Source organism: Tenrec ecaudatus, chromosome 8 (genome assembly GCF_050624435.1).
Source record: "Tenrec ecaudatus isolate mTenEca1 chromosome 8, mTenEca1.hap1, whole genome shotgun sequence".
NCBI lineage: Eukaryota > Metazoa > Chordata > Mammalia > Afrosoricida > Tenrecidae > Tenrec > Tenrec ecaudatus.
The window spans coordinates 107818016-107843063 of record NC_134537.1 but is presented as its reverse complement, the minus strand read 5'-3'; the positions used below and the strand labels follow the sequence as shown (position 1 = coordinate 107843063).

Sequence of the window (25048 nt, the reverse complement as noted above, 5' to 3'; positions counted from 1 at the left end):
AGGTCTTTTGCAGTGGATTTGCCCAATGTTTAATTTCCTACATATTGGGTTAGGAGGATTTTGCATTTGTGTTTTTAATGTGGTAGTATATATGGAGCTCCATCTGTATGCTTTGTTGTTGCTCTTGTTGCTTAATGTGGAGGTGCATGCTGGAAGCTGTCATCTTTGTGTTTCCAGACTCCTTTGAAATGCTACTTTCTACTTGGAGGAGATCACTCTTCCTTAGCTGTATTTTGAATGTCTTCCAATCTGAAGGGCTCATCTTCTGGCACTATCTCGGACAATGGGCCACACATTCTACACAGAACTAGATTCCCAGGTTCTTCTTTTTAACCCATCTTGGTCTGGAAATCCACTCATCGCTGAAATCCACTCACCATGGATGACCCTGCTGATATTTGAAATACGACCTCCGCCATCACAGCAACACATGTCCCCAAAGTTTGGGAAGACAACAGACAAGTGGTGGACACAAGCAACACACACACACACACACACAAATACACACGAGTACTTCAAAAAAGTTGTGGCAAAATCTCCCTATCTTCAACTTCATTGCTCCACAAACTTTTTGAAGCCCTTTGTAGAGGTTTGTTTGCACCCAAGACATGGAGCGCAATCAGCACTGAAGGCAGAGGAGAAATTTAACTCCAATGGAATCAGGGACTCTAACAGTCAGTCTTTATGTTGGCAAAGGTCTACATTTTAACCAAACCTATTGATCAAGACAATCACTCTGGAAAGGGATTTTAGAAAATATTCACAAGCATGCTAGTTTGAAAATCAGTTGATAGCATGACTTGGGGGGAAAAACTAAGATCCGTAAAATTACATGGCAGTGGCTAGAAATGAGAGAGAAAAATCTGGTCTGAGTCATTGTGGATGGAGAAAGACAAATAAATAATTGAGCAAAATGAGCACCAGCTAGTTTAGAGATAATCTACCACAGGTATACAGTTACGTGATCTCACAATTCTTAACCACATTATTTGCCAACAGGTTTCACTTAGATCCCAAGTTTCATTAGACTCTGTCCTGGGAGCTAATTTGAAACGTGGGTAGGTGGTGGCGGTGGTGAGGGAAGCAGGGGGGAAGACAGGGTCTGGGTAAGAGATTAACAGCCTAAGATTATTAATAATGTCTTCTATAGGGTGGTGAAACAAAAATTAAAAGTAGAAAAATGAAGTGATTGTGAAGGAAGAACTTGACGCTCATAAATTAGTTGGGTCAAACTTTGTCTTCATAAGGATTGGATTAAATTAAGGAAAAGATGTAAGGTTTTGTGGTGGAATGAAACTTTACGCAGCCCTGTATCAAGTCTCCATAACTCCCACCAAATCTGCAGCCAAGAAGCCCTGGTGGCGTAGTTACGTGTTGGGCTGTGGTTTGCATGTCAGCAGTTGGAAACCCACAGCCACTCTGAGGGAGAAAGTGGGCATTCTACTTCCGTAAACACTTGATAGTTGTCCAACTCAAAGTTGTAGTTCTACGCTGCCCTATAGTGTCACCGTGAGTTGGCATCAGCTTGATGGCTGTGAGAGATGCAAGTAGGTCACGTGTAACATTAATAAAGGGGATTGTCTGTTTTCATTCCTGCCCACTTGGCAATAAGGATCTTTGAAATAAGAGGAAAGAGGACAGAGCCCCCAAGACCTGGGAAAAGCACTTTTCACGACCTCTGCCTGATGTGGTGGCAGCTGATTGGACCAGATGCATCACAGACTGTGTGTGGCAAGGATTGCACCGAGACTCTGGGGTACCGTCTTCTTATCTGGCATGAGAATATGGAATGTGGGACAGAGTGATAGGGAGGCTGGCTTCCTGGCCCATGGAAGCAAAGGCCAAGGGACCACGTGGCTGAGAGATGATGAATTGGAGAGAGATTTGGCTACCACATGACTGAAAGGTAGAGATCTGGGGAGTGACGTGGTTGCAGGCTCAGGAGACCAAGGAGTGTACTATTTGCTGATCCAGGCTGTTGGTAACTTATTAACTTCCCAGAAAACTCCCCTTAATTGAGAGTATGGCAATGAATTATCAAACCCAGCATCGAGGTAGAGTCATGTGGGAGGAATGGTTGGTGTCACACCAGGTAAAGAAGGATGGCCCAGGAAGGCACGTTTGACCACTGCCACATGGCCCTGGGGAAACCTGTGGAGATCAGATGTGTCGACCCTTTCATTGCCTTTCATTTCAGGCTTTATTTAGATGTTCTCCTGTGACTCCTTCTAACAGATTAATTTCTTAAATACCACCCAAGACATATGCCCCTCACTTTTTTCTAATTTTTGTTTTCTAATTCACATACATTCCTAAAGGCACTTTGCAATACAATGTAAATAAGTGACACAGGGTACTATAAACCATGGAGACATATCATAAATGGAAATTAAAAGTTGTGAGCATTGACCACTACTTTTAGAATCAGATGGTGACAGAAAGTGAGGACTCAATCGTGCCATTGTGTGATCAGAAACAACTGCTGTCGTTTTGCCTTTTTGTTCGAGTTTTAATGTTCAGATAGCTGGAGGGATACATCCTCCAGGCACATCTACGGTTTTAGGCATGAGTTCCTTGAGGAAAGTAATCAACTCATTAACTGGGGGGCTGAGAATGAGAAACAAAATGAAACAAACCTTTCCCTGGTCCTGTACCATGCTCACCATCAGTCCTATGTCTCTGGAACCACGTTGTCTATCTGTCCTATTGAGGGTCTTCTGGAGCGGTGAATCACTTACTCATCGGCTGCTAACCCCCAGGCCAGCAGTCAGCAACCACTTGCTGCTCGGAGAGACAGAGGAGGCTTTCTACTCCCACAGGAACAGTTCTACCCTGGACCACAGGGTAACCATGAGTCAGGTTGGATTGAAAGACAGGGAGCTTTTGAGTGACTTTACCATGCATGGTGCCCTGTTCCGGGCACTGTCAACCTTTCTAAAGTCCTGGAGACTCAAAAGCTTAACATCCTTGCTTCTAAGGAACATTACGTCTTCCAAGATAGATTTGTGCATTCTTTAGGCAATCCATAGTATAGCTAATGTTTTCATTAATACCATAATTCAAAGACATCCATTTGGGGGGTCAAATTCCCTTATTTGTTACCCAGCTTTCACATACATGGGAGGTTAATTGATAGTGTTTGGGTCCGGTGCACCTTTGTGTTCAAAGAAACATTTTTGCTTTTATCACGCATTTTTTTTGCAGCAGATTTGCCCGATCGAGTGGGCATTTGATTTTCTGACCACTGCTTGTTACAGCATTGATTACAGATCCAAGTAAATGGAGTTCTTGACAACCTTAAGCTTTCCTCTATTTATTGTGATGCTTCCTACTGGTTCAATTGTGAGGATTGTTTTATGTTGGGGTACAATCCATACTGAAGATTGTAGTCTTTCATCTTCAATTGTAAGTGTTTCAAGTCCTCTTGGTTTTTGGCTATGAAGTTGGGTTGTGCATATCGCCACAGGTTAATTAATACAAGTTATCATCTGTTTACTTTATCATCATTAATACTCTTTGATTTTATAATAAATCCTTCTGGCAGTAATGAATGAAAAACAGATAACCAGAAAACATAAGTGAATGTTTAAAGAAAATTAAGTATGTGAAAATTAAGTGTTTCCATTTATCAAGCAAAAAAATAAATAAACATATAACATACACCAGAACCGTGTCACTATTTACAAAGTGGAGGTTGTGAAATGATATCCAGAATGCATATATATGTTGAAGAAACATCAGAACCTATTTCAAAAGTTAACACTCTTTTTAAAAGTCTGTGTCCTAAATTGACTCAGTGCATACAACTGCAAATGCTGGGTTTATATAGTTTTCTTATAAGCATGACATTTTCCTCAGACCAAGTGATGAGCCTATGACATCGATTTAGCTCATTTTCCCTGTCCTGGTTTCTTGAACACATCCCAAAAATGAAGTGATAGCTGCTTAAGCACCAGTGCTCTTTACCAGATGATCTTTGCAAACAGTAAAGTGCTGCCAGTTTTATATCAACACTATCAGATGCTTCATATAAAAAATTACTTCAGTTAATTCCTCTAATGGTTTTGGATTTCTCAACCAATTAAAAGAATGAAAGTAAAGTTTTCGGAAGTGTATTTTCTTGAAAAATAATGATTGATACTTCTGTAAAATCAGTTGAAAAGTGTATTTCACTGTTACCATTTCATAAGATCAACACAATTTTTGTTGGACCACTGCATTATGAAGAAACTCAATAGTCCAACTTAACTGAGAAACTTAAAGAGAAGAATTTCATTTGGAAATGGTTGTGATACACATATAATTCTCGATTGTAAATTCAGAATATAAAACCTAAACAAGTGTTGATTCATCACACAAAAGATGTTCACTTGCTTGTGCCCAAAAATTTGGAAGACAGCTATCTAGCCAATTGACTGGAAGAGATTCATATTTGCACCCATTCCAACAGAATGCAGAAATTATCACAGTGTCATTAATATTATGGGCAAGTACATTTTTGCTGAAGACAATATAAAACACAATTTCTGTGTACATCACCTGCCAAAATTTCAATTCAGACTCACAATAGGACCTGGAATGAGGAATATTATTGCTGATTCCAGAAGTATTTTGGTTGAAAGCATAGAATACGTAAAAGATGTTTACTTGTGTTTTACTGGTTATGGAAAGGCATTCCACTATGTGAATCATAACAAACTATGGATAACTTGTAAAGAATGAGAATTTCTGAGCAATTCATTATGCTCACATGGAGTCTATGCATAGTTCAAGTAAGTGGCAATGCTTACAGTATAACAAGGTATCCGAATGGTTTAAAAATATATATGTATGATTAAGGAAACAGATGGACAGTGGGTCCCTGCTCAAGTACTCCTTCAACAGAAGAACTCTTTGTTCTAACAATTTGTCAGTCTGAGATGCTCACCTTCCTGGTATGATCGCTGAAGACAATGAGTAATGAGTGCACAAGCAAATGTGGTGAAGAAAGCTGATAGTGCCTGGCTACCAAAAGATATAGCATCTGAAGTCTTAAAGGCCTGAAGATAAACAAGCAGCCATCTAGCTGAGAAACAACAAAACCCAAAAGGAAGAAGCACACCAGTCTGTCCCAACTCGACCACAGAGGACAAAGCAGGTGCATAAACAAAAGTGGTGAAGAAAGCTGATGGTGCCCGGCTATCAAAAGATATAGTGTCTGGGGTCTTAAAGGCTTGAAGATAAACAGAGGGCATCTAGCTAAGAAACAACAAAGCCCACATGGAAGAAACACACCAACCTACCCTGTTACACTGACACGATCACTGAAGACAAAGCAGGTGCATAAGCAAATGTGGTATCAAAGACAAAAAAACAAACAAACCATAGCATTGTGAATGAGGGGGACTGTGGAGTGGGGACCCAGGGCCCATCTGTGGGAAATTTGACATCCCTTTGCAGAAGGGCTGCGCAAGGAGACGAGCCAGTCAGGGTGCAGTGTAGCAATGATGAAACATACAATTTTCCTCTAGTTCTTGAATCCTTCCTCCCCCTGCCCCCTCCCCCATTATCATGATCCCAATTATACCTTACAAATCTGTCTGGACCGGAGGATGTACACTGGTACAGATAGGAACTGGAAACACAGGGAATCCAGGACAGATGAACCCCTCAAGACCAGTGTGAGAGTGGCGATACCAGGAGGGTGGAGGGAAGGCGAGGGAGAAAGGGGGAACAGATTACAAGGATCTACATATAACCTCCTCCCTGGGGAAAGGACAACAGAGGAGTGGATGAAAGGAGACATCAGATGGTGTGAGATATGACAAAATAATAATAATGTATAAATTATCAAGTGTTCATTGGCGAGGGGGAAGCAGGGAGGGAGGAGGAAAAATGAGGAGCTGATACCAAGGGCTCAAGTAGAAAGCAAATGCTTTGAGAATGATGATGGAAACATATGTACAAATGTGCTTGACACAATGGGTGGATATATAGATTGTGATAAGAGTTATACAAGCCTCCAATCAAATGATTGGGGAAAAAAAAGTAAGTGTGCCTAACCACAAGCACAGCGAACTTTAACCAAGGGCTCCTACCTAGGACCAATTGTGAAGCTACCAAGGACCAGTCCACAGTTTGCGGTATTGCACACAGGGCCGCTATGGCTTGGAATTAACTCAACACCAACAATAGCGAGATCCATCTCCTCTTTCTCGTGTATCATAAAAATAAAAAGTAAAAAGTATATATATGCATGTCAGAGTTATATTTTTTCACCATACGTATTCAAACGATGTAATGAAGTCAGTGGAGAATCACCAGGATTGGAGGAAAGCTCATTAACAACCTGCAATATACAAATTACCCAAGCTTGAAGTGTTACAGTGAAAAAAATTTGAACCACTTACTGATGAAGATCAAAGAATACAGCCTCCTTTATGGATTACAACTATATGTTAACCCCAAATTCCTCACAACAGAACCAATAAGTACCATTATGATCAACAGAGAAAAGATTAATGTTGGAAAGGATTTTCTTTTTCTTGGATCCACTATCAACACTCATGGAAGCAGCCGTCAAGAAATCAAGTGGCATGGGCCACTGGGCAAATCTGCCACAAAAGAACTGTTCAAAGTGTGCAAGAGTGAGATGTCCCTTTGAGACTAAGGCACAAACCATGGTATTTTCGTGGCCTCATGTGCATATGAAAGTTGGACGACGAATAAGAAAAACCACAGAAGAATTGATGCATTGTAATTATGGTGTGGACAAAAAATACGAAATATACCAAATATACCATGGACTGCCAGAAAGACTAAAACGTCTTTGTTGGGAGAAGTTCCACCAGAAAGCTCCCTACAAGCAAGGATGGTGAGCCTTCATCTCTCATAGGAAGACATGCTGTTAGGAGGTCCCTCTTCTGAGAAGTGGTAAAGTTAAGGTCAACAACGATCCGCCCGCCGTGGTCGTGATGGCTGGCTGGAGTGGCTACAGTAATGAGCGTAAGCACTGGGGTGATTGTGAGGCTGGGCGAGGGCCCAGATAGCATGTTATTGTGTTTACAAAGGTTTACTGTGAGTCAAAACCAACCTCACAGCACCTAACAACAACAAATTTTGATCTTGCTTAAATGGAAATAGAAGCTGTAAGTTTCAGTACTTTGAAGTGTGCGCATATATGTGTGTACATATATACTTAAGGGCGTGAAGTATAAAATTTGGTTCTGAAAATAATGTTAACTCTACATTATCAAAACGACAACATATACTTTTGTTGTAACTATTTTCAAATATATTTTAGCAATATAGAGATTTTAAGGTTCTGTTTCTGAAATCAATTTGAGTATCGTACAATAGCACTCTCTTTTCTGTAGGTACATCTTTTAAATGTTGATTGTATTTTGCTAAAAAGCATCTGGAAGTCTTTTATCACATCTTCAATGAATACAGCACCGGAAACTACAGCTTTGAGTTTTTATTAAACAGAAACTATTGCGTGAAGTTTGAAAATAGATATGGAAAATTACCTACATAAGGAGATTAAGAAATCAACAAATTCTAGACTAAAGCTCAGCTACTGAAAACTGTTTGATCTTAATGTTGTACTTCAAAGGGTCCTAGTGCCACCATGGTTAAAGGCAGGATCAGAAAATATTAAACACAGAGTTCATTTGTCTGTGACAGTTTTTCTTCTCCGCCATGCCAGCAGGCATGTCTTTCCCTGATCCCCAACCTTCCAACCGTGTGGTCCCTGGGCCTCTGCCCTGTGCCAGTGAGTGTCATAAAGCTTCTCCAGTGAGTGCTAATGAGTGCCCATAGGGCTCAGCACTGGGCCAGCCATCCTCCAGCCCAAAGGCACTCAGCTTTCCTCATTCTGTGAGCCAGGAGACTCACTGTTGCTTCTCAGGAACTCCGTGCTTTGTCCTTTGCTGCCTCTGCCACTTGAGGCAGTACTGATGGCTCTTCTTTCTTGTGGCCTTCTCATTTTAATTCCTGTTTCTGAAATGGTTTCTTTGTAACCAGTGGACTGGCAAAACTGATCAGTCCCCCTTAGCTTCCTCTATACCACAGTCACCACGTGGCAATTACAAAAACTACTGAGAGAAGAGCCACACCAAGTAATGCCTCTTCACTGCATGTGAAGTTACAGTGCTGGGAGTTTCTTAACATACTGTGCTTTGAAGTTATGTGTTAGGGATGTGTTTTCTGAAGCCAAGTTTTTGAACATAGGAAACAGCCCTGGATTTAAAAGTCACACTGCATGTTCAAGTTTGCCCATTGGCAAAAAGTAATGAGCAAAGAGAACATATAGTTTTCAGAAAATGTTGAGAACCTCTTGGCCCTAATCCCAGTCCTGCTGAGAGTGCAATATTTGGCAAATAATTTTACTCATCTGAGAAACATTTTTTTAATTGTGAAATGCAGGAAATAATAGATACTTAAGGATATTTTAAAATAAAAATAACCAAGATGACATAAGTAAAAACGTACCTTAGGAAGTTGCCTGTGTGTAGTAGGCATTAAGGTGATGGTTCCTAATTCCCCTCAGCAAGTTTAAAAGGCAAGTTCCTACTTCACCATTTAATTTCTAGGTCTTTTAAACATGGGCTTAATGAGCAATGAGAATTTGCCTTAAGAAAATTTTGTCACCAGTGAGAATTCTCCGGGGATGACTCAAATCATATATTGTTCTGGAAAGGGTGCATTTAGCTAGCAAAATGAGCAAGCAGGCCAATTTCTATATCAACCATGGCAAAAGACTCTTTGAGAAGAAAATAGCAATAATGATTTGTTGCCCACACAGAGAGAATGTAACTAATTGCCAGCATTTGAATGGGCCCTAAGGAAATATTCAAGTTAATTAAATCAAAACTTCATCTTAAGTTTGGCCCATTAGGGTGGGTTACCGGCTGTGGTATCAATAGGCCTTGGCGCTGTCGCGCCATTGACATTAATGGGGTCAAGCTCCTGGACAGCAGTATGGGGCCTTGCTGCTATGGCTTGTTAACGAACGACAACTACTGCAAAGGAAGTATAGTGTTTTCTTCACTTCATTGTGTATTTCTGCCCTTTTCTGGCAAGTCTTGGCTCTTTTTAAAGTTGAGGTAGAGGTAAGAGAAGAATGTTTTATACAGTGATTGGGGAGACGGAAGTGTGAGGTCAATTCTGATCCCATGATCTTGCTCATGTTCCAAATATAAAAATGAGTAAATAAATAAACAAGATGCTACAAGGAGGAGTGTCATTAGTCAAGGGCCAAGTCCAGGGATTAGTGGGCTGGTGCTTGATTAGTTCTCTTCCTAGGGCATTCTTTTTCTCCAAGGGCTGAAATTTAATTAAAAAATATAACCCCTATCAGATTTTAAGTACTAGGCTGCTTTTTAGATGTAAGGGGAAAACAAACAAGAGAAACATTATTCTTGTTTCCTGGACAGAGAGGTTTTACAGATGTTGTAATGTTTTTGGGAGCATTTAGTATGACATGCTCTGCCCAGAGCACGTTTCTGGTTTCTTAGTATCTTAAACTGTCCATATGTGGTCATCTTCCCCTTATGGAATCCATTGATAAATCATGGCAAAAGGAAACCACTCCGTGGAAATAATGTCTAAAAGAGAACCTGTTTATCCCAGAGAGGAAAACCAGAGGGCAGGCAAAACCTGGCTTATGTAAAAGGGACCACTCCTTGATTCAAATCAAAGCGTTGCTACAGCCAATTGGAAATGGGAAGAGGGTGGTTCACCTGAAAATCCGGTGCCTGGGGCATTTTCTGGAATGTGTACAGTCAGAAAGTGCTAGTTAGTCAGCAAAGAGAAAGCATGCGGCCACACCTCTGCCACAGAACTGAGGAGTCATCCATCCTTGGGAGCATTCTCAAGTATTGGCCTGGCAGGGCTACAATTCAAAACCAGTTGGTTTTAAATAAATATTTTAAAATGGCTATGCTATCAAGTGTGAAGATAGTGGTCTAGGAATGACCGAAAGTAGCATGCCATTTCCCACCCTGTGAGCATGAGCATAGACTGTCACTCTTCTCTGTATTTTGATTTCCTTGAATGTGAAACACGGGTGTTACACCAGGGGACTTTTAAGGACAGTCCACGTTCCACCATCGTGATGTTGTTTTGCGGGTGTCTTGAATACACACAAGTGTGGCCAAGGTCATAAGTAATAAGCACAAGTCTTGTGTTCTTGGCACTTGAGCATTTTCATTACGCCTTCACCTTTTATGTCTTTAGTTGAAATGCCTCTTTTTTTTTTAATTGATGCTAGGAAACAGCATGTCAGTGATACTACATGTGAACATTAGAAATGGCAAGTAGCCATCCTGTGACCTCTCTGACTTTGATTCCAACCCCCACCCCACCCCCATCTCTCCGAACATGGTGTCATAGATATGTGAAGGTTATCAGTGAGGCTCAGCTGGCCAAACCTGACAGCGCTGGGTGAGGTCGCTTTTGTAATCTGTCCTGGAAAATGGGAACCACACTCTATTTGCAACCTGCACCCACCCATTTCCATTTCTCTGGGGGTCTCTCTGTTTCCCGGCTTTTAACTTTGAATGCGACTCTTCCAGAGAGATCCCTCCGTAGGAAACGTGGCCATTTCTTCTGGCTTTCCTCACTCTTCAGCAACATCAATAATTTTTTATTCCTGACCACTTCTTTTCCAAGACTCTAAGCTATTTGTGGCCGTGACGATCTTTAAAATTCATTAGACTTTCACCATTTCATCTTCTTCATTAAAACCTCCCTATGAGCTGCCATGCATTGTTTAACCATACCCCTTCATATATCTGCATTTACTTTCTGTTGTCTCCAAAACATGTTCCATCTTAGACACGATCTCATCCTCTCCTCTGCCAGATATTGATTATTCATACATTCTCTGATCCGAGCCACGTCAGCTTTACTCATTGTTATGTCTTTGTAGCTCTTCGTTCCCTGAAATACAAGGGCAACTGCTTATTCCCATAACTCAGCACATTTTACTGGCTCTTTCCCTTTTCAGATGCCCATGAGAACATCAAAGTATTGTGCACTTGGCACTTCCTTTCTACCTGACTCCGCTCTCTGCGCCCCATTCTTCACATGCACAGCCACTCGTGTCTCTTCCAGAAAATGTGACCCATCTTCTTACAAATGTTGGCGGGTGGCTCAGACATAAGCCATTCGTTTGTGGATCCGGTCGTAAAGAAAACTGTAAGAGGAAAAGAAAAGAACTGCAGAGTTAAAAATTGCTGAGCTGTTCCCTGGGAGGGAAATGAGGTGTGGAAAGCAGACCCCCAGGTCTTGCAAGACACCAGCATCCAGGCTGAAAAGACCGGACCTGTGTCCCTTTCTTTACGACCTTCGGCTAACTTAATTCCAGTCCACGTGTCATAGCTCCCCGACATTAGCTTCAGTGCATTTGATGGATGGACCTTGTCTCACAGGGGTTCCATTTCTAATGGTTGGGTTTCTCAACTGCTGAAGTATGGATAAGGGCTTCTGGTTTCATAGTGGTTCCGTGTTGGTCTGCTAACCACAAGGTCAGCGGTTCAAAACCGCCAGTTGACCGTGTGGAGCAACATGGGGCTTGCTACTCCTGTAAAGAACTGGAAGTTCACAGGAGCAGTTCTACCCTGTCCTATAGTCACCGTGAGATGGAATCAACTCAATGGCAGTGAGAAAAAAGTGTGTATTATATGCTTTTAAGTTTATTTTCAATACCTTTTCTAATCATTCAAAGCTATGTGGTTAGATCATTTCTGTTTTTCAGAGAGCACATAAACAGTTGCTGTGATCCGCTCTCTTTATGTCTTTGTCCCAACTGGGACGATGCTGATCTTGCAGCATGAAAATACCCCATCTGGTGACACTCTTTTCTGAAAATATGCAACTATGCATGAGATTCTGACCAAGAGGAAAAAAATGTTAAGTCCACCCTAGCTCTGTCCGGGCAAGCACTGAAAAAGGCGTGTTGGATTTCCAGATAAATATTTTCCCCTACTTTTGCTCAATGAACTTGATTCACTGTGGGGTGCTTTCCCACACACAGGAGAGGTGGGCTGTGTTACAAGCCGCCACTGCCTGCTTTGCACAGGGCCTGGGTGTGAATCATCAGTTTTATGAATGAAAAGACGAGGAGGAGGGCAAGGGACAAGGAGCCTTTTTTCTGATGCCCTCAAACGAGGCAAACATCCTGTGAATATTTTTTAGATAATCCATGAGTGGTTGACTTTTTGTTTTTGTTGTTTTCAGTGGAGTGCATAGAAAAAAGAACTTGTTTCAACAAAAGTCTTATCTGATAACCTATTCATAGGCCGATTCTTTCTCAAATGTTTGGCAACTTTTCTGGGGCATATAAAAGGCACTGTTGAATCATGTTGTTTGCAAACTTTATATTTGGGCAGGCATGAAACCCACTTAAAGAGAATGACGATCTCACTGAACACACGGCTACAAGACAAACCCAAGAGCATTTGCTCCACTTTGTTTCTGGGGAAAATGAGAGTTTTCATGGACTTTCTCCGAGACCCCAGTCCTTACACAGTGGGGGCAGCCGTGGGGTGGGGTGAGCGTAGCCAACAGAGGTGCCGGAAAAATCACCATAGAGTACATTGATTCTTTTCCCACTAATGCTTATGTACTTTAGTTTTATTGGATCCACAGAGGGAGACTCCTTGCCAATTTAGGAATAAGAGTAATAAAATAAAGAGAAAGGCACCAGAGCAATAGTAAATAATCATGTCTAATCCTGGGACAGGAGATCACCTCCTTTTAAAAAAGAGAGAGAGAAAAAAGAAAGTTAAAAAGGAGAACTCGTGGTGTTCTAAACAGTAGGCTGCTAATATGCAAATGAGAGCTTCTGCCCCTGTGAAGATTTGTAGTCGCAGAAACCCCAAAAGGCAGCTCTAGCATGTTCAGTAGCTTTGCTGTACGTCAGACTGACTGGATCTCGGGAAGGTTGAGTTATGTGTGAGGGGAAAAGAACCCCCAAAGTCAAACATACTGTATGGAGACCTCTTTATTAAATTTTAAACTGTACAAACACCAGGACGGCATGGGACCATATTGGGGTCCAAGGATTCACAGCCACACAACTATTTAAATAGGACACGGACACAGAGGAAAGTGCACACAAAGCCACCATCATCCTCTTCGTCGCAGGGAGGGCTGTGTGAGTGGGGTCCTGACACTTCCACAGATAAGGAAAGCTTAGAAGATTGATTCAGGGGTCCAATCATCTCCAACCACCTTGGTGGCTTATAATCCGAGACCACGAGGCTCTCGTACCCAAATTCCCGTTGAAGGCATATTCTGGCACCCCCTACCTGGCCTGGCTGGTGGAGTGGAAGTAAACACACCTTGTCTGAGAGCAAAGCTTTTTACATTGCAGGTCAATGGTGAAGGAATTCAGTGGGGCCTGAATTATGTGGAGAGTTGTAAGCCTAATGCTCAAAATGTAATGTCTAATATAAATCCAAGCTGAAGGCCCATGCTCCCCACCTTCATGCCTGACATTGGTTTAAATTTTCCCCTCAAAAAATCATGTTGGAATCCTCACCCCTGTACTTGAGAATGCGGTCCGTTTTGAGATAGGGTGTTTCTTTTGTTATCAGTTAAGATTAACATCTCCATGACTCTCAGAGGCCCTACAGGGCTGGGTAGATCTGCCCCTGTGGGTTTCTGAGACCATAAAACTTTACAGGAGGAGGGAGCCTGATCTTTCTCCCACAGAGTAACTGGTGGTTTCAAACTGCTGACCTTGCAGTTAGCGACCCAATGCACAATCCACTACACCACCGCATCTAATACCTGCTGTGTGGTGTTTTATATGAGGAGCGAGGCCGCAGGGTTATGCCCAAAAGGAAAATGGAGGCAAGGATAGCTGGGATTCCCCAGGAGACAGAAGAGAGATGAAATACTACTTTCTCTCAGACCCCCTCAGAAAGAACTTGATTTGAACTTGTAGCCTCTAGAGCCGCGAGAAGATACTTTTCTGCTCCAAGACACTCATTTTGTGCTATTTGTAATTGCCTAGGGATGAATAGTGTGCACGGGTCTCCGTGACATATGTCCTCTGAAAAGCTTGACTTCTTACCTTTCCCAATGAGACAGGGCAAAGAACCAAAAAACAAAAACGTAGGGGTGGGGATTTGGAGAGAGCATGTGTTAAATTCATGACAATATCTTTGAATGACAATCTCAGAATCTCTTTGCCACCCAGATGCAAATCTCTAAGAATCTGTGCGCTCACGAACATTTAACGTTCATGGGTCCAGGGCTTCTGGGGTTTGGGGTGTGGGGTTTGGGGGGCGGGGGATACAAGACAGAATGAGGCCAGCAATATTCCCTGGTAATGTTTTCTTTCTTCTAGGAATTTCTAAATAAAACTCTCTTGGTTTACCCAGTAACTATTTCTCATGGTAAGACAAAAGCCTAATTCTGGTAATAACAACCTTGAACTTCACTCACAGCTATACTTTCAAGTTCCCACCAAGGAACCCCAGTGGCCTCGTGTGTCAAGCATTGTGCTGCTCAGAGGGAGAGAGAGGAGGCTGCTTCTGTGGAGAGCGACCGTTTTGGAAACCCTATGGGACAGTTCTACTGTGTCAGACAGAGATGCTATGCATCAGATGTGTTTCTATTTGTTTGTTTCATAAGCTCTGCCTAGCATCCCTCAGGGTCATTGCATGGTGGAAACCACTCAGCTGTCAACTCCTAGTTAGAAGGTTAGGCATCTGAATCCCCCCAAAGATGTCTTGGAAGACAGGTCTGGAAGCTCTAGGGATCAGGTCTACTCTGGAACCATGAGGTTGCTATGGGTCAGAAACAACACAACAAATAACAGCAGCAACAACATGGCACCTGGATCCATTTTACTAATCCCTAAGTTTCCAGTAGGGCTTAGTACAGGCTTCATCTCTTTCTGCACCGTCTTGCTAAAACCCTCTCTCCCTTCTGTGTATTTAACTCTTTATATTTTTCCTTAGCACTTTCTTCAGTTCTGTTCTCAAAGTTGTGAGGAAAAAGACTGTGCAGTTCATCTACTCAATTATCAATTCATTCATTCATCCATTCAATAATATATTGATGTGCATTTGGCTGTTATCTCAAAGGTACCAAGTTTGAAACCACCAGTTCTCCCTTGGGAGAAAGACAGAGCTTTCTACTTCCATTAACAGTCTTAAAATTCACCGGGGCAATTCTATCCTGTTCTATAGGGTTGCTATGAGTTGACATCAACTCTGAAAGTGATTATCAGATACTCTCTCAGGTACTAGACATTTAGCAGAGAAAAAAAACGCCGATCTGATTCCCATTCTTCAAGAATACCAAAACCCGCTACCATCGAGTAGATGCAGACTCATAGCCGTACTATAGGTCAGGCTAGAACTGCCCCTGCACGTTTCTAAGACTGTCACTCTGCTGGGGAGTAGAAAGCCCTGTCTGTCTGTGGAGCCATGAGTGGTTTCGAACGTCAGCCCTTTCAGATCACAGCCCAACTCATAATCACTCTGCCCCCAGGCTTCCTTTGGAGGCTACCAGGGAGCATCACAGAGTTCATGGCAGAATTTAATTTTCTTTTCATGCACCTTGTCTTTGAATTATATGAATCCTCCATCATATATATTCTAGTAAGAGAAACAGATAATACAAAGGCAGCAACTAAGCTCCGTACTAGAAGTGAAATGGAAACATTGGTCATATGGAGAGTTATTGCTGCTGTAGCAAGGTGCGTAGGCCAGTCTTCTCCAAAGAAATGGCACTGAGCAGTTTGAAAATGCAAGGCACCGCCTACTGTATAAAGATCTGGGGAGGGAGTGTCCGAGTGGAGAAAGGTGTAAACTCAAGGCCCTGGAGAAGGAGAGAATGTGGTGAGTCGAATGCCTGGACAGGTGTGTGTAGCCAGTGGAGTACCATGCCTCAGCCTGGTTAGGTACAGTTAGGTCTAAGAAGCAAACTAGACATGTGGGAAGTTTTATGTTTGTATGAAGGGAAATCCTACAACAGTTTGAAACCCAGAGAGTTTGCATTTTGTAGAAATCACTGTGTCTTGGTTGGTGAATAAATTTTGTGCTGTTTCTCCAAGGCATACCGTAAACCCTGCTCATGCATCATCAAGACTCCCAAGACCATCCTGCTTTCTGACACGTGACACGGGGCTTGCCAAGGTATTCCCGTGTGTGTCCGGTGTAGAGGAAACTGCCAAGTCATTTCTAGTCCAGGCACCCTGCTGAGAGGCTGCTCTGACCACTCTCTCACGTTCTCTTTGCCTGCCCTCGGCTATTTAAAATGCGCTGCGGCTAAAACGGTTTCCAGTTGTTTTTCTGGTTGTTTTTTTTTTCAAACACGTTTTGTAGGAAATCTCTTCCATTTTTGTTCATCTCGTTTATATTAAATTAGACAAGTTCAGATTGAGGGATTGTTTCTATGCAAGGCCACAAGGTGGGGCAATAGTGAGACCTAAGCAACCTTCTAAAGTTCACATGTTCCTTTGCAGACAGGATAAAGGCAGGCATAAGGCTTTGCACCTTGTGACTTTCCCCAAAGATCTCTCTTAAGGGAATGCCTCTGTGAAGGCACTTATGGATAGCTCTTGTGAATTAGCACGCGCAGACCCGAGGCTGAGTGGCCTATATTACTTACAAGAAAGCAGGGCAAGAAGCCGTCTGTGATGTTACTCGGGAAATGGGGTTTGTGTCTTCTGTTTGTGTCATTCTGTGTCACCGGGGCATGGCCGCTCTAGCATGAGAGACAGTGACGGTGTTAAAGGCATTGTCCCTGGTGCCTTTCATCCCAGTGGAATCAGAGTGAATCTTTTGTTTCAGAGACTGATCAACAACACCCTGGGGATAGAGTGGACTGGGGGGGGGGGGGGGGGCGGGCAGCACGTGCATCCTGAAGCTCCCTTCCTCCCAAGCTGCCACCGCTCTTCAGACCAGATGACTTATATCCATACAGTTTGCATTTCTATGGGAGCCATGGAGGCATAGTGGATACACATCCAGCTGTGAACTAGCTGCAAGATTAGTACTTTGAAACCATCAGTCACTCTAAGGGAGAAAGACAGCTTTCTACTTCCGTAACAATGCAGTATTGAAAACGCACATGGATACTTCTGCCTTGCCTGTAGGGTCCCTATGAGTTGACCTCCATTCGATGGCAGCCGTTTGGCTTTTTTGGTTGTTGTTTTGGTTTTGCATTGCTAGGTAGTCACTCACTTTCATTCCCGTTGAGTCGATTATGCCTCATGGCAACAGTAGAGGACAGAATAGAATGTCCTCTGTAGGGTTTGCCAAGACGGCAGCTCTTTGAGGGAGTAGAAAGCCCTGTCTTGCTCCTGCGGAGTGTCTGGTTGTTACAAACTCTCGATATTGCTATTCTCCGCCCAATCCACAACCACTGCGCCAACAGGGCTCCTAGGTATTCTGTAAATAGCATAGTGAATCCTCGATAAATCCAAAGTTATCATAATCTTTTGACAAAAATATTTCAGATTACACTCACGGTGAGGAGTCCTTGATCCTTAAGACTGATCTGATCCTGACAGTGGACTGACTGCTATGTTTTCTTTAAATCATTTTATTAGGGGCTCGTACAACTTTTATCACAATCCATACACACACCCATTCTCAAGCACATTTGTACATTCATGGCCCTCATCATTCTCAAAACATTTGCTCTCCACTTAAAACCCTTGGCATTAGCTCCTCATTTTTACCTCTCCCTCCCCCTCCCCCCTCCCTCATGAACCTTTGATAATTTCTCGGAGGACTGAGCTGCTGATGGTTTTTTTGAACTGGCAACCATGAGGTGCACAGCCCAATGCTCAACCCCGATACCACCAGGGCTCCCTGAACCTTTGATAATTTATAAATTGTTATTATTTTGTCGTGTCTTACACTGTCCGATATCTCTCTTCACTCACTTTTCTGTTGTCCATCCCCCAGGGAGGAGGTTATATGCAGATTTTTGTAATCGGTTCCCCTTTTCTACCCCACCCTCCCTCCACCCTCCAGGCATCACCACTCTCACCACTGGTCCTGAAGGAGTCATCTGCCCTGGATTCCCTGTGTTTCCAAGTTTTATCTGTACCAGTGTCCATCCTCTGGTCTAGCCAGATTTGTAAGGTAGAATTGGGGTCATGATAGTGGCGGGGAGGGAAGCATTTTGGAACTAGAGGAAGTTGTATGTTTCAACTTTGGCACACTGACTGGCTTGTCTCCTCCCTGCGACCCTTCAATAAGGGGATGTCCGCTGCTATGGTTTTTATGTGATAAAAGCAAAGATACTAGGTCCTAGATCAGAGGGAAGCACGCTGGTGATGTAGCGGGTTATACATTGACCAGCTAACCGCAAGGTTGGCAGTTTGAACCCAAGTGCTCAGTGAGAGGAAGATGAAGCTGTTTGCTACTATCAATATTTAGTCTCAGAAGCATCCAGGGTTCGTTCCACCCTGTCATTTAGGGTCGCTCTGAATCCGCTTGATGGAAATGATGGGAGGTTGGGGGATAAGAGATGCATCTCTTCTTTCTAAACCAGAGGGATTGCTTTATTCACTAATGCATATGTGTCTATATCTTCATCTCTTCCTATGTATGAGAGACATATTATAAATGTATGACATTTTGCTATTTTAAAAACCTGGGATTGCGTGAAAGAAAAGAACTCATTAAAAATTTGAAATCCCAGAAAACCATGAAAATCTATTCTTGTTAAAATTCTAATCCCTTTTTTCTCCCTCTAACTGTATGCGTCTCCATGCACGTCTGAGTCTGTGCTTGCGCCTCTGCTCATGCACACATATTTATTGCTTTATATAAAATTGAAACTATTTTTAACATACATTATAAGAGGCTTAAATTCTTTTACACAGCAGCCATGACCTTTTGCCTTATATCCAAAGCCTTTTCAAGTGGCTTTACCACCCTTAATCAGTCTTTATCTTGTAAGCTTAGTAATATGCATCATCTTAATCAACAGCAAAGACAAATTAAGTCGCATGAAGCTTAAAAAACCTTGATTCCAGTTTGATTGCCTTTATTCATCAAATGAGTCACATGATTAACTAGTTCTTACTCCAGAGCACACCATCCAGAGTTACTTTAAGGTGAAAAGCTCCTTTCAGGGGCTTTAGAAGGCACCCAAGGTCTTTCGACTACTGCCCTTGATTGATAGAGCACTGGATTAGGTGTCAAGGGGTCTGGCCTCGAACACCAGCTGCATTCACAAGAAGCTGAGTGGCTTAATGCACATGAATCTCTCTGCTCAGTTCTCTTATTCCGAAATGGAAAAAGGTTCCGTTTTACACCTGTCGAAGTCTCCTCTTAGCATTGCATTGATGCTATGCTTTTCCAGCTAACCTGAAAAATGGTGGGGATGAAAATGTCGATAGAAGTTCAATTAACTTCCTGGTTGGTTTTAAGCAATAAGCCTGCTAACCTCGGTGAGTCTAGTTAATAATTCTGAAGCCAACAATTGCTCTGCACAATCCTCTCTTTCATGTGCTTCCTACTGCTCCTCCGTTACTCATCTGTTGGTCTCCTCAGGCAAACTGAATCTTCTTACTCAGCTTTCTTTCAGGAATGGTACACCGGGGCTAGAAGGAGGCAGGAGATGCACAGCCAGCTATTTAGTCCCACATGCTGAGGAACGGGTAGCCGGCTTTCTTGGCCCTCTGCCACTTCAGACGCTCCGACCTTCTGCCGGGACTCCTTGTGCCGATCGCCTCCTTTAAGAAATGTTTTGGACTTTCCCCCTCCAGCGTGGCTCCAGTGACCCTCTTTGGGGACTCATAGGATTACCTTTACCATACTCAGTGTCACACTACATTGAAAATGCCTGCTTCCCAGTCAGGTTCTCCGCCTCGAATATAAACATATTCAAAAGCTTGTATGTATTACTGACCATTGCCACCCTGTCACCAGCGTAGTGCCTACCACTTGATAGGCCCTCAACAAATATTTATTAAATGATATAACTATACATCAAAAATGTTCCAATCTTTTCAGAAGGGGAAAAAAAGATCTTTAGCTCCGCTGAGTTAGGTTGAATTGACTAGAGAAACAAATTCCATGACACTCATCAATATAAAAGAAAAAATCTGAGTATCAAGAAGTAATTACATATCAAGGAAGGATCCTAGTCCAATCCAACTCAAGTTCATGAGTCCAATGCTAGTCCATAAGTCATCTTAGGACTCGCATAGACACTTGCCAGTGACCCAGGATGAGGAGCCAGGAGGCAGGAAGATCATAGGCTGGTGGGCGCAGAGTCTCTTGAATCCAAAATCGGTGGAAACACGGCAGGGTGCCAGCAGCCTTCAATGTTGGGGGATGAGTCCCAGCAGGCAGGAAGGCAAGGTGGTTGAAAGAGAGAGAGAGAGAGTTTCCCAGTTTCCCCCATTAGAAGCATACTGAAAGCCAAAGCAAGGAGCCATAATCAGGTTGTGACCTGATTGACAGGCTGGATTCCAACCACTTTTATACATCTCCAAGTTGACCTAAACCCCTCTAAGGACCACAGCCACCTTGCCATGTAAAACTTTGGTACTGTAGCCTACACTCCAGAATAAAGCATACCTATCCCCTGAATCATCCCAGTGCACCCTCAGGGGAAGGCTTGCTCCCTTTGGGAAACAACGCTACACAATCTCAGGAGCCCTGTTGGTGTGGCGGGTTACCCGCTGGGCTGCGAACTGCAAGATTGGCAGCAGTTGGGAATCAGCCGCTGTGCTGCAGAAGGATGAGCTTTCTACTTCCATAAAGTGATAGAGTCTCGGAAACCCACCGAGACAGTACTAGCCTGTCCCGCAGGGCTGCTACGGGTCAGGATTGACTCCGTGGCAGTGAGTTGCATTTGAGAGTTTGCTGTACAAACTGGTAAAGAAAGAAAGTGAACCCAAACCAGTGCCGTCAAAGTGGTTCTTCCTCCTGATGACCCGTGTGCTCCGCAATAGAAATGTGTTCTGTCGGGTTTCGGTATCTGAATGGTCAGAAAGAGATCTCCAGGCTTTCCTTTCTAGACCCCTTGGAACCAATCAAAATGTCAAGGTCAGTGTCGACATCTGTGGCTCTCAACCTTCCTCATGCTGTGACCCTTTCATACAGTTCCTCGTGTTGTGGTGACCCCCCCTACCCATAAAATGATTTTCATTGCTACTTCATAACTGTAATTTTGCTACTATTAGGAATCAGGTGACCCCTGTGAAAGGGTCGTTCGACCCCCCAAAAGGATCACAACCCACAGATTGAGAACCGCTGGTCTAGAGCTTTTACTATTTTTACCACCCAGGGACCCACTATTAGTTTTCTCATCTCTAAAATGTAAGTGTATCCTTATATAGATGACAATGTCTAGTAGACTGGTAGGGAATCCGTAATAAAATCAAAGGAGAATAAAATATAGGAAATATTTTTAAATGTACTTGCCATTGAGCCAAGGATTTAGCATGTGTTATTTCATATATTTATGTGCTAAATGTCTTTTCTAAATCCTGCATTTTCCTAGGCACTAGAGCAGATAGAAGGAGCCCCGGTAGTGTAATAGTTCATGCTTTTGGCTATTAACTAACAGGTTGGTGCTTCAAGCACGCCAGTCACTGTTCAGGGATCAGTATGCTTTGTGTAAAGATTACCGCTTCAGAAACATTGCGGGGACATGTCTACACTGCCCTGTGGACTTAGTTTGAATCAGAATTGACTCAGCAGCCATGCACTTGGATTGGGAGAATATCACCATGTTGGGCTTCCTCTTCAAGGACATTGGAGACACAGAAACAAAGAAATCGGAGGGTACAGTTCATCCTCAGCCTGAAACTTCACTCATCACTGGTCTATTTGAATTAACAGGGCCCCTCTTTGAAAACCATTAGAAATTGAAAATAACTTAGAAGAATCAGATGAGGCGTTGGACCTGAAAGGGGCAGTGCAGGCTTCAGGTGAAAATGAGCTCTCTGGGAGAGAAAAGTCCAGAAGATGGAGGCTGACACAGCAGGAGAAACCTAAAGATCCCCAAAGATACATTTTGTCCACAGCAGGCCCCCAGGGAACAGTTCCTCCTTTCCCTGGGTGGGGAGAGTGTAAGGATTGGGAAAGGCAGGCCTCTGGCCCGGGTGAGGGGAAATCAGAGATTGTCTGCCCAAAGTAGTAAACTCCATCTGTAATAAAATAGTAGACTAGATATTGGCTTTTAATGATACACACATTTTCTGTCCACTATTAGCCTACTTTTCTGGGAATAATGAGGAGTCTTCTTTCCATGACATGCTCTAAGTGTGTGTGCTCACTGGAAACGAGAAAGAAGTTTAGAATGGAACAGGGAACATCTTGCTTCGGCAGCACCTCTGCTAAAGAGTTCACAGGAAACAAATGATATTTCCCAGGATCCTGATTTGGTTTGTCATACCTTACTGACTCCATAGAACAAGACTCCGGATAAAGGGCCTGGGAACAGAAGGAGCGCTCTGTGTTTTAAATAGCTTATCTTCTCTGGGAATCATGACCAGACGTAGGTAAAATTTAAATAGAGCCGAGGAAGAAGTGCTTTCTGAGGCACGCAGCAAGTTTCTGTTGGGAATCAGACACCCCATCCTGGGAGACATGTTCCCACCCTCCTCGGGTCCTCGATGGAGATGAATACACAGAGGCCAGATGTGCCCATTTACATTCTATTTACCCACTACATCTCTGCTTAGGGGCAACGGCCACTATTGTGTCGTGAGAATTAGAAATCATGGCAACTCTTATTTGAAATCACAGAACATCTTCAGCGACAAAGCCAGCAGGGCAAATCCACCCCGCAAAGGGCTAACACCTTTCCGTGACCCCGGTCCTCCAGGCAGGAAGGGATCAGAGGTGGCACCTGAAAGCAACTCCTCCCTGTGGCTGCAAGGTCAGTTATGATTTCGTCCGTGGCTGCTGCGCTGCCTTTCTCCCTGAAGCAGTAGAGGGCGCTGTGCTGAAGAGCTGTTCAGTCTGCGGGAGAAAGGGGAGGCTTTCTGCTGTGCTAGAGCTACACCTTCAGAAACCCACGGGGCAGGTCTACCCTGTCCAACAGGGTCGCTATGCCTCAGAATGGATTCGATGGCAGTGAGAAGGCTGGGGTTTGACGGCCCTCTCTCCTCAAGATACACGTTCTTCCCAGAACTGGGAAGAAAAAAAAGTTGTAAACAGAAAACAAAGGCCACGTTAAGGGATATAGATAAAATATTAAGTGATAAGGAAACATGACCACTTTCCAGAACTTATGGCTTGTCACTGAGTTTACTATTAGGCAGAAGTGAGGAGTCTGGCAAGCTTTTAAGAAACTCTAAGGTGACTGAAAATTTTGTTTGTCTGAAAATAGCGGGCGGGATTTTGAGGAGAATGATTCCTAAAAGTCGCGAAGACCTATTTGACGGGTTTTTGAGTATTCCCTCTAACTTCATTACTACTTTTTCTTGCTCTTTGAATAGTGTATATCTTAGAGGAACAGTCTAAATATCACCCAGATCTGTTCATGATGCATTTTCAAACACCACCTCGTAGCCATCAGAAGCAGACATTCTAGAGCTGGGAGGCGCCTTGAGTCCTTTGGGCACAATATTAATGTTTTAACCTAACAAGTAGTTGGTACCAAGAGGTTAAGTAATTTATCCAAAGCAAGCAGCACGTGAGTAGGTAGGCCAGGCTAGAATCCAGTGTCCTATCTCCTGGATCCAAGTCCTCTATATTTTGCTGCCTGCCTTGACTTTTAACAATCCGGCACAAGTCAGAATCGACTCCAAAGCAGTGAGTTTGGCTTCTTTTTGGTTTCGTCCGTAATCGCAATATCTACTATGTATAGGTAAGTTTAGTTTTCCAAGCAATTTCAAATACATATAACACCAAATTTACATATCAAAACATTACTTTACAAATTAATCTGCCCCAAGTAAAGCCTGGGCTATGTTAAGAGCAGCTAATCGAGATGTTAAACATCTATCTTCAGGTCTGTTTATAGTCCATGCTCTGGTGAGAATTAGTCAGAGAAGTGTCTTTCTATTCAGCCCACGTTTTCCTGCCGATAAACTCCCTTTCTCATGACTGGCTCTGCGGCTTTGGGTTGACAGTGGAGGAAGGTCACCGGACTCAGAACCGGGAGCCCTGGCCAGATCCATGGGGCTGTGCACACCTTCTGTCCTCTAGCCCTGGGTCAGAGTGAGGCAGTGATGGACAGACGAGGTGCCAATGTCACTCATGCTTCATGAGTACGGAAGTTCAATGGCACAGAGAAGTGCCTTGTATGCTCCCCACAAGCCTGAAACCTGATGAGCACCTCCAGATTGTCTGACAGCTGGCGTGTACCTCCTGTGCCCCCGCAGAGTGTTTGTGCACCCGATTTTCAGCATGCATCTCCTAATGCACTGAACCCAGAAACAGAGGCCATCCTCTGCATTTACACATTTAAGCAGCTGTCTGGGAGACATCTAGATAAACAGGACCAATACTGCCCGGGGGTCAGGTCATAAAAGTACAGATTTTCGAATGTCTGGTCTGCTTCTTGCAGGTCATTTGGGGTTGGAGTAGCTTTAACTTTTGCCCCCAAGGGTTACTCTTGGCTCGGCTAAGTTTGCCGTTCCAACAAACCCTGCTTTGAGTCTTCAAATAAACTAATGTGAATGTAAGTTTTCTCCCTGTGTGAAAAGGCAGCCATAACCCCGACAGAGGAGGAAAAATTCCAGAACTATTTAAAATTTTAATCTTTTTATATATGCAAACAAAATAATAAGAGTAAATAAACCAGTTTGGGGGTGGTGGAAAGAGCTGAGCCCCAGCAGAGGGCCCTGAGGACTGCCTAATTAAGAAGAGGAGGTTGGTGAAAGGAACTTGCTAGAAAGGCTGTTCTAGGTGTAAAACCACACATAAAAACATTGGCTTACCTAGAAAGAGGGGTGGGGGGATAGCTACAGGTTGAAAATCAAGGCCTATGGCACATTGAGAATATTGTTCACTCTTACATCACTCCAAAATGACACTCATGAAGCTCAATGGAATCTTTTCTCTCTCTCTTTTTACTATATCCTTGTACATGTAGCGATTTTCAGAATCAATTATCTATT

At 43.2% G+C, this 25048-nt stretch overlaps 1 protein-coding gene across 1 annotated transcript in view; it reads left to right on the top strand.

Moving 5' to 3' along the window:
• NRG1 (neuregulin 1) overlaps positions 1-25048 on the top strand; it is a 1270305-nt gene that overhangs the window by 795833 nt on the left and 449424 nt on the right. The window lies entirely within an intron of this gene.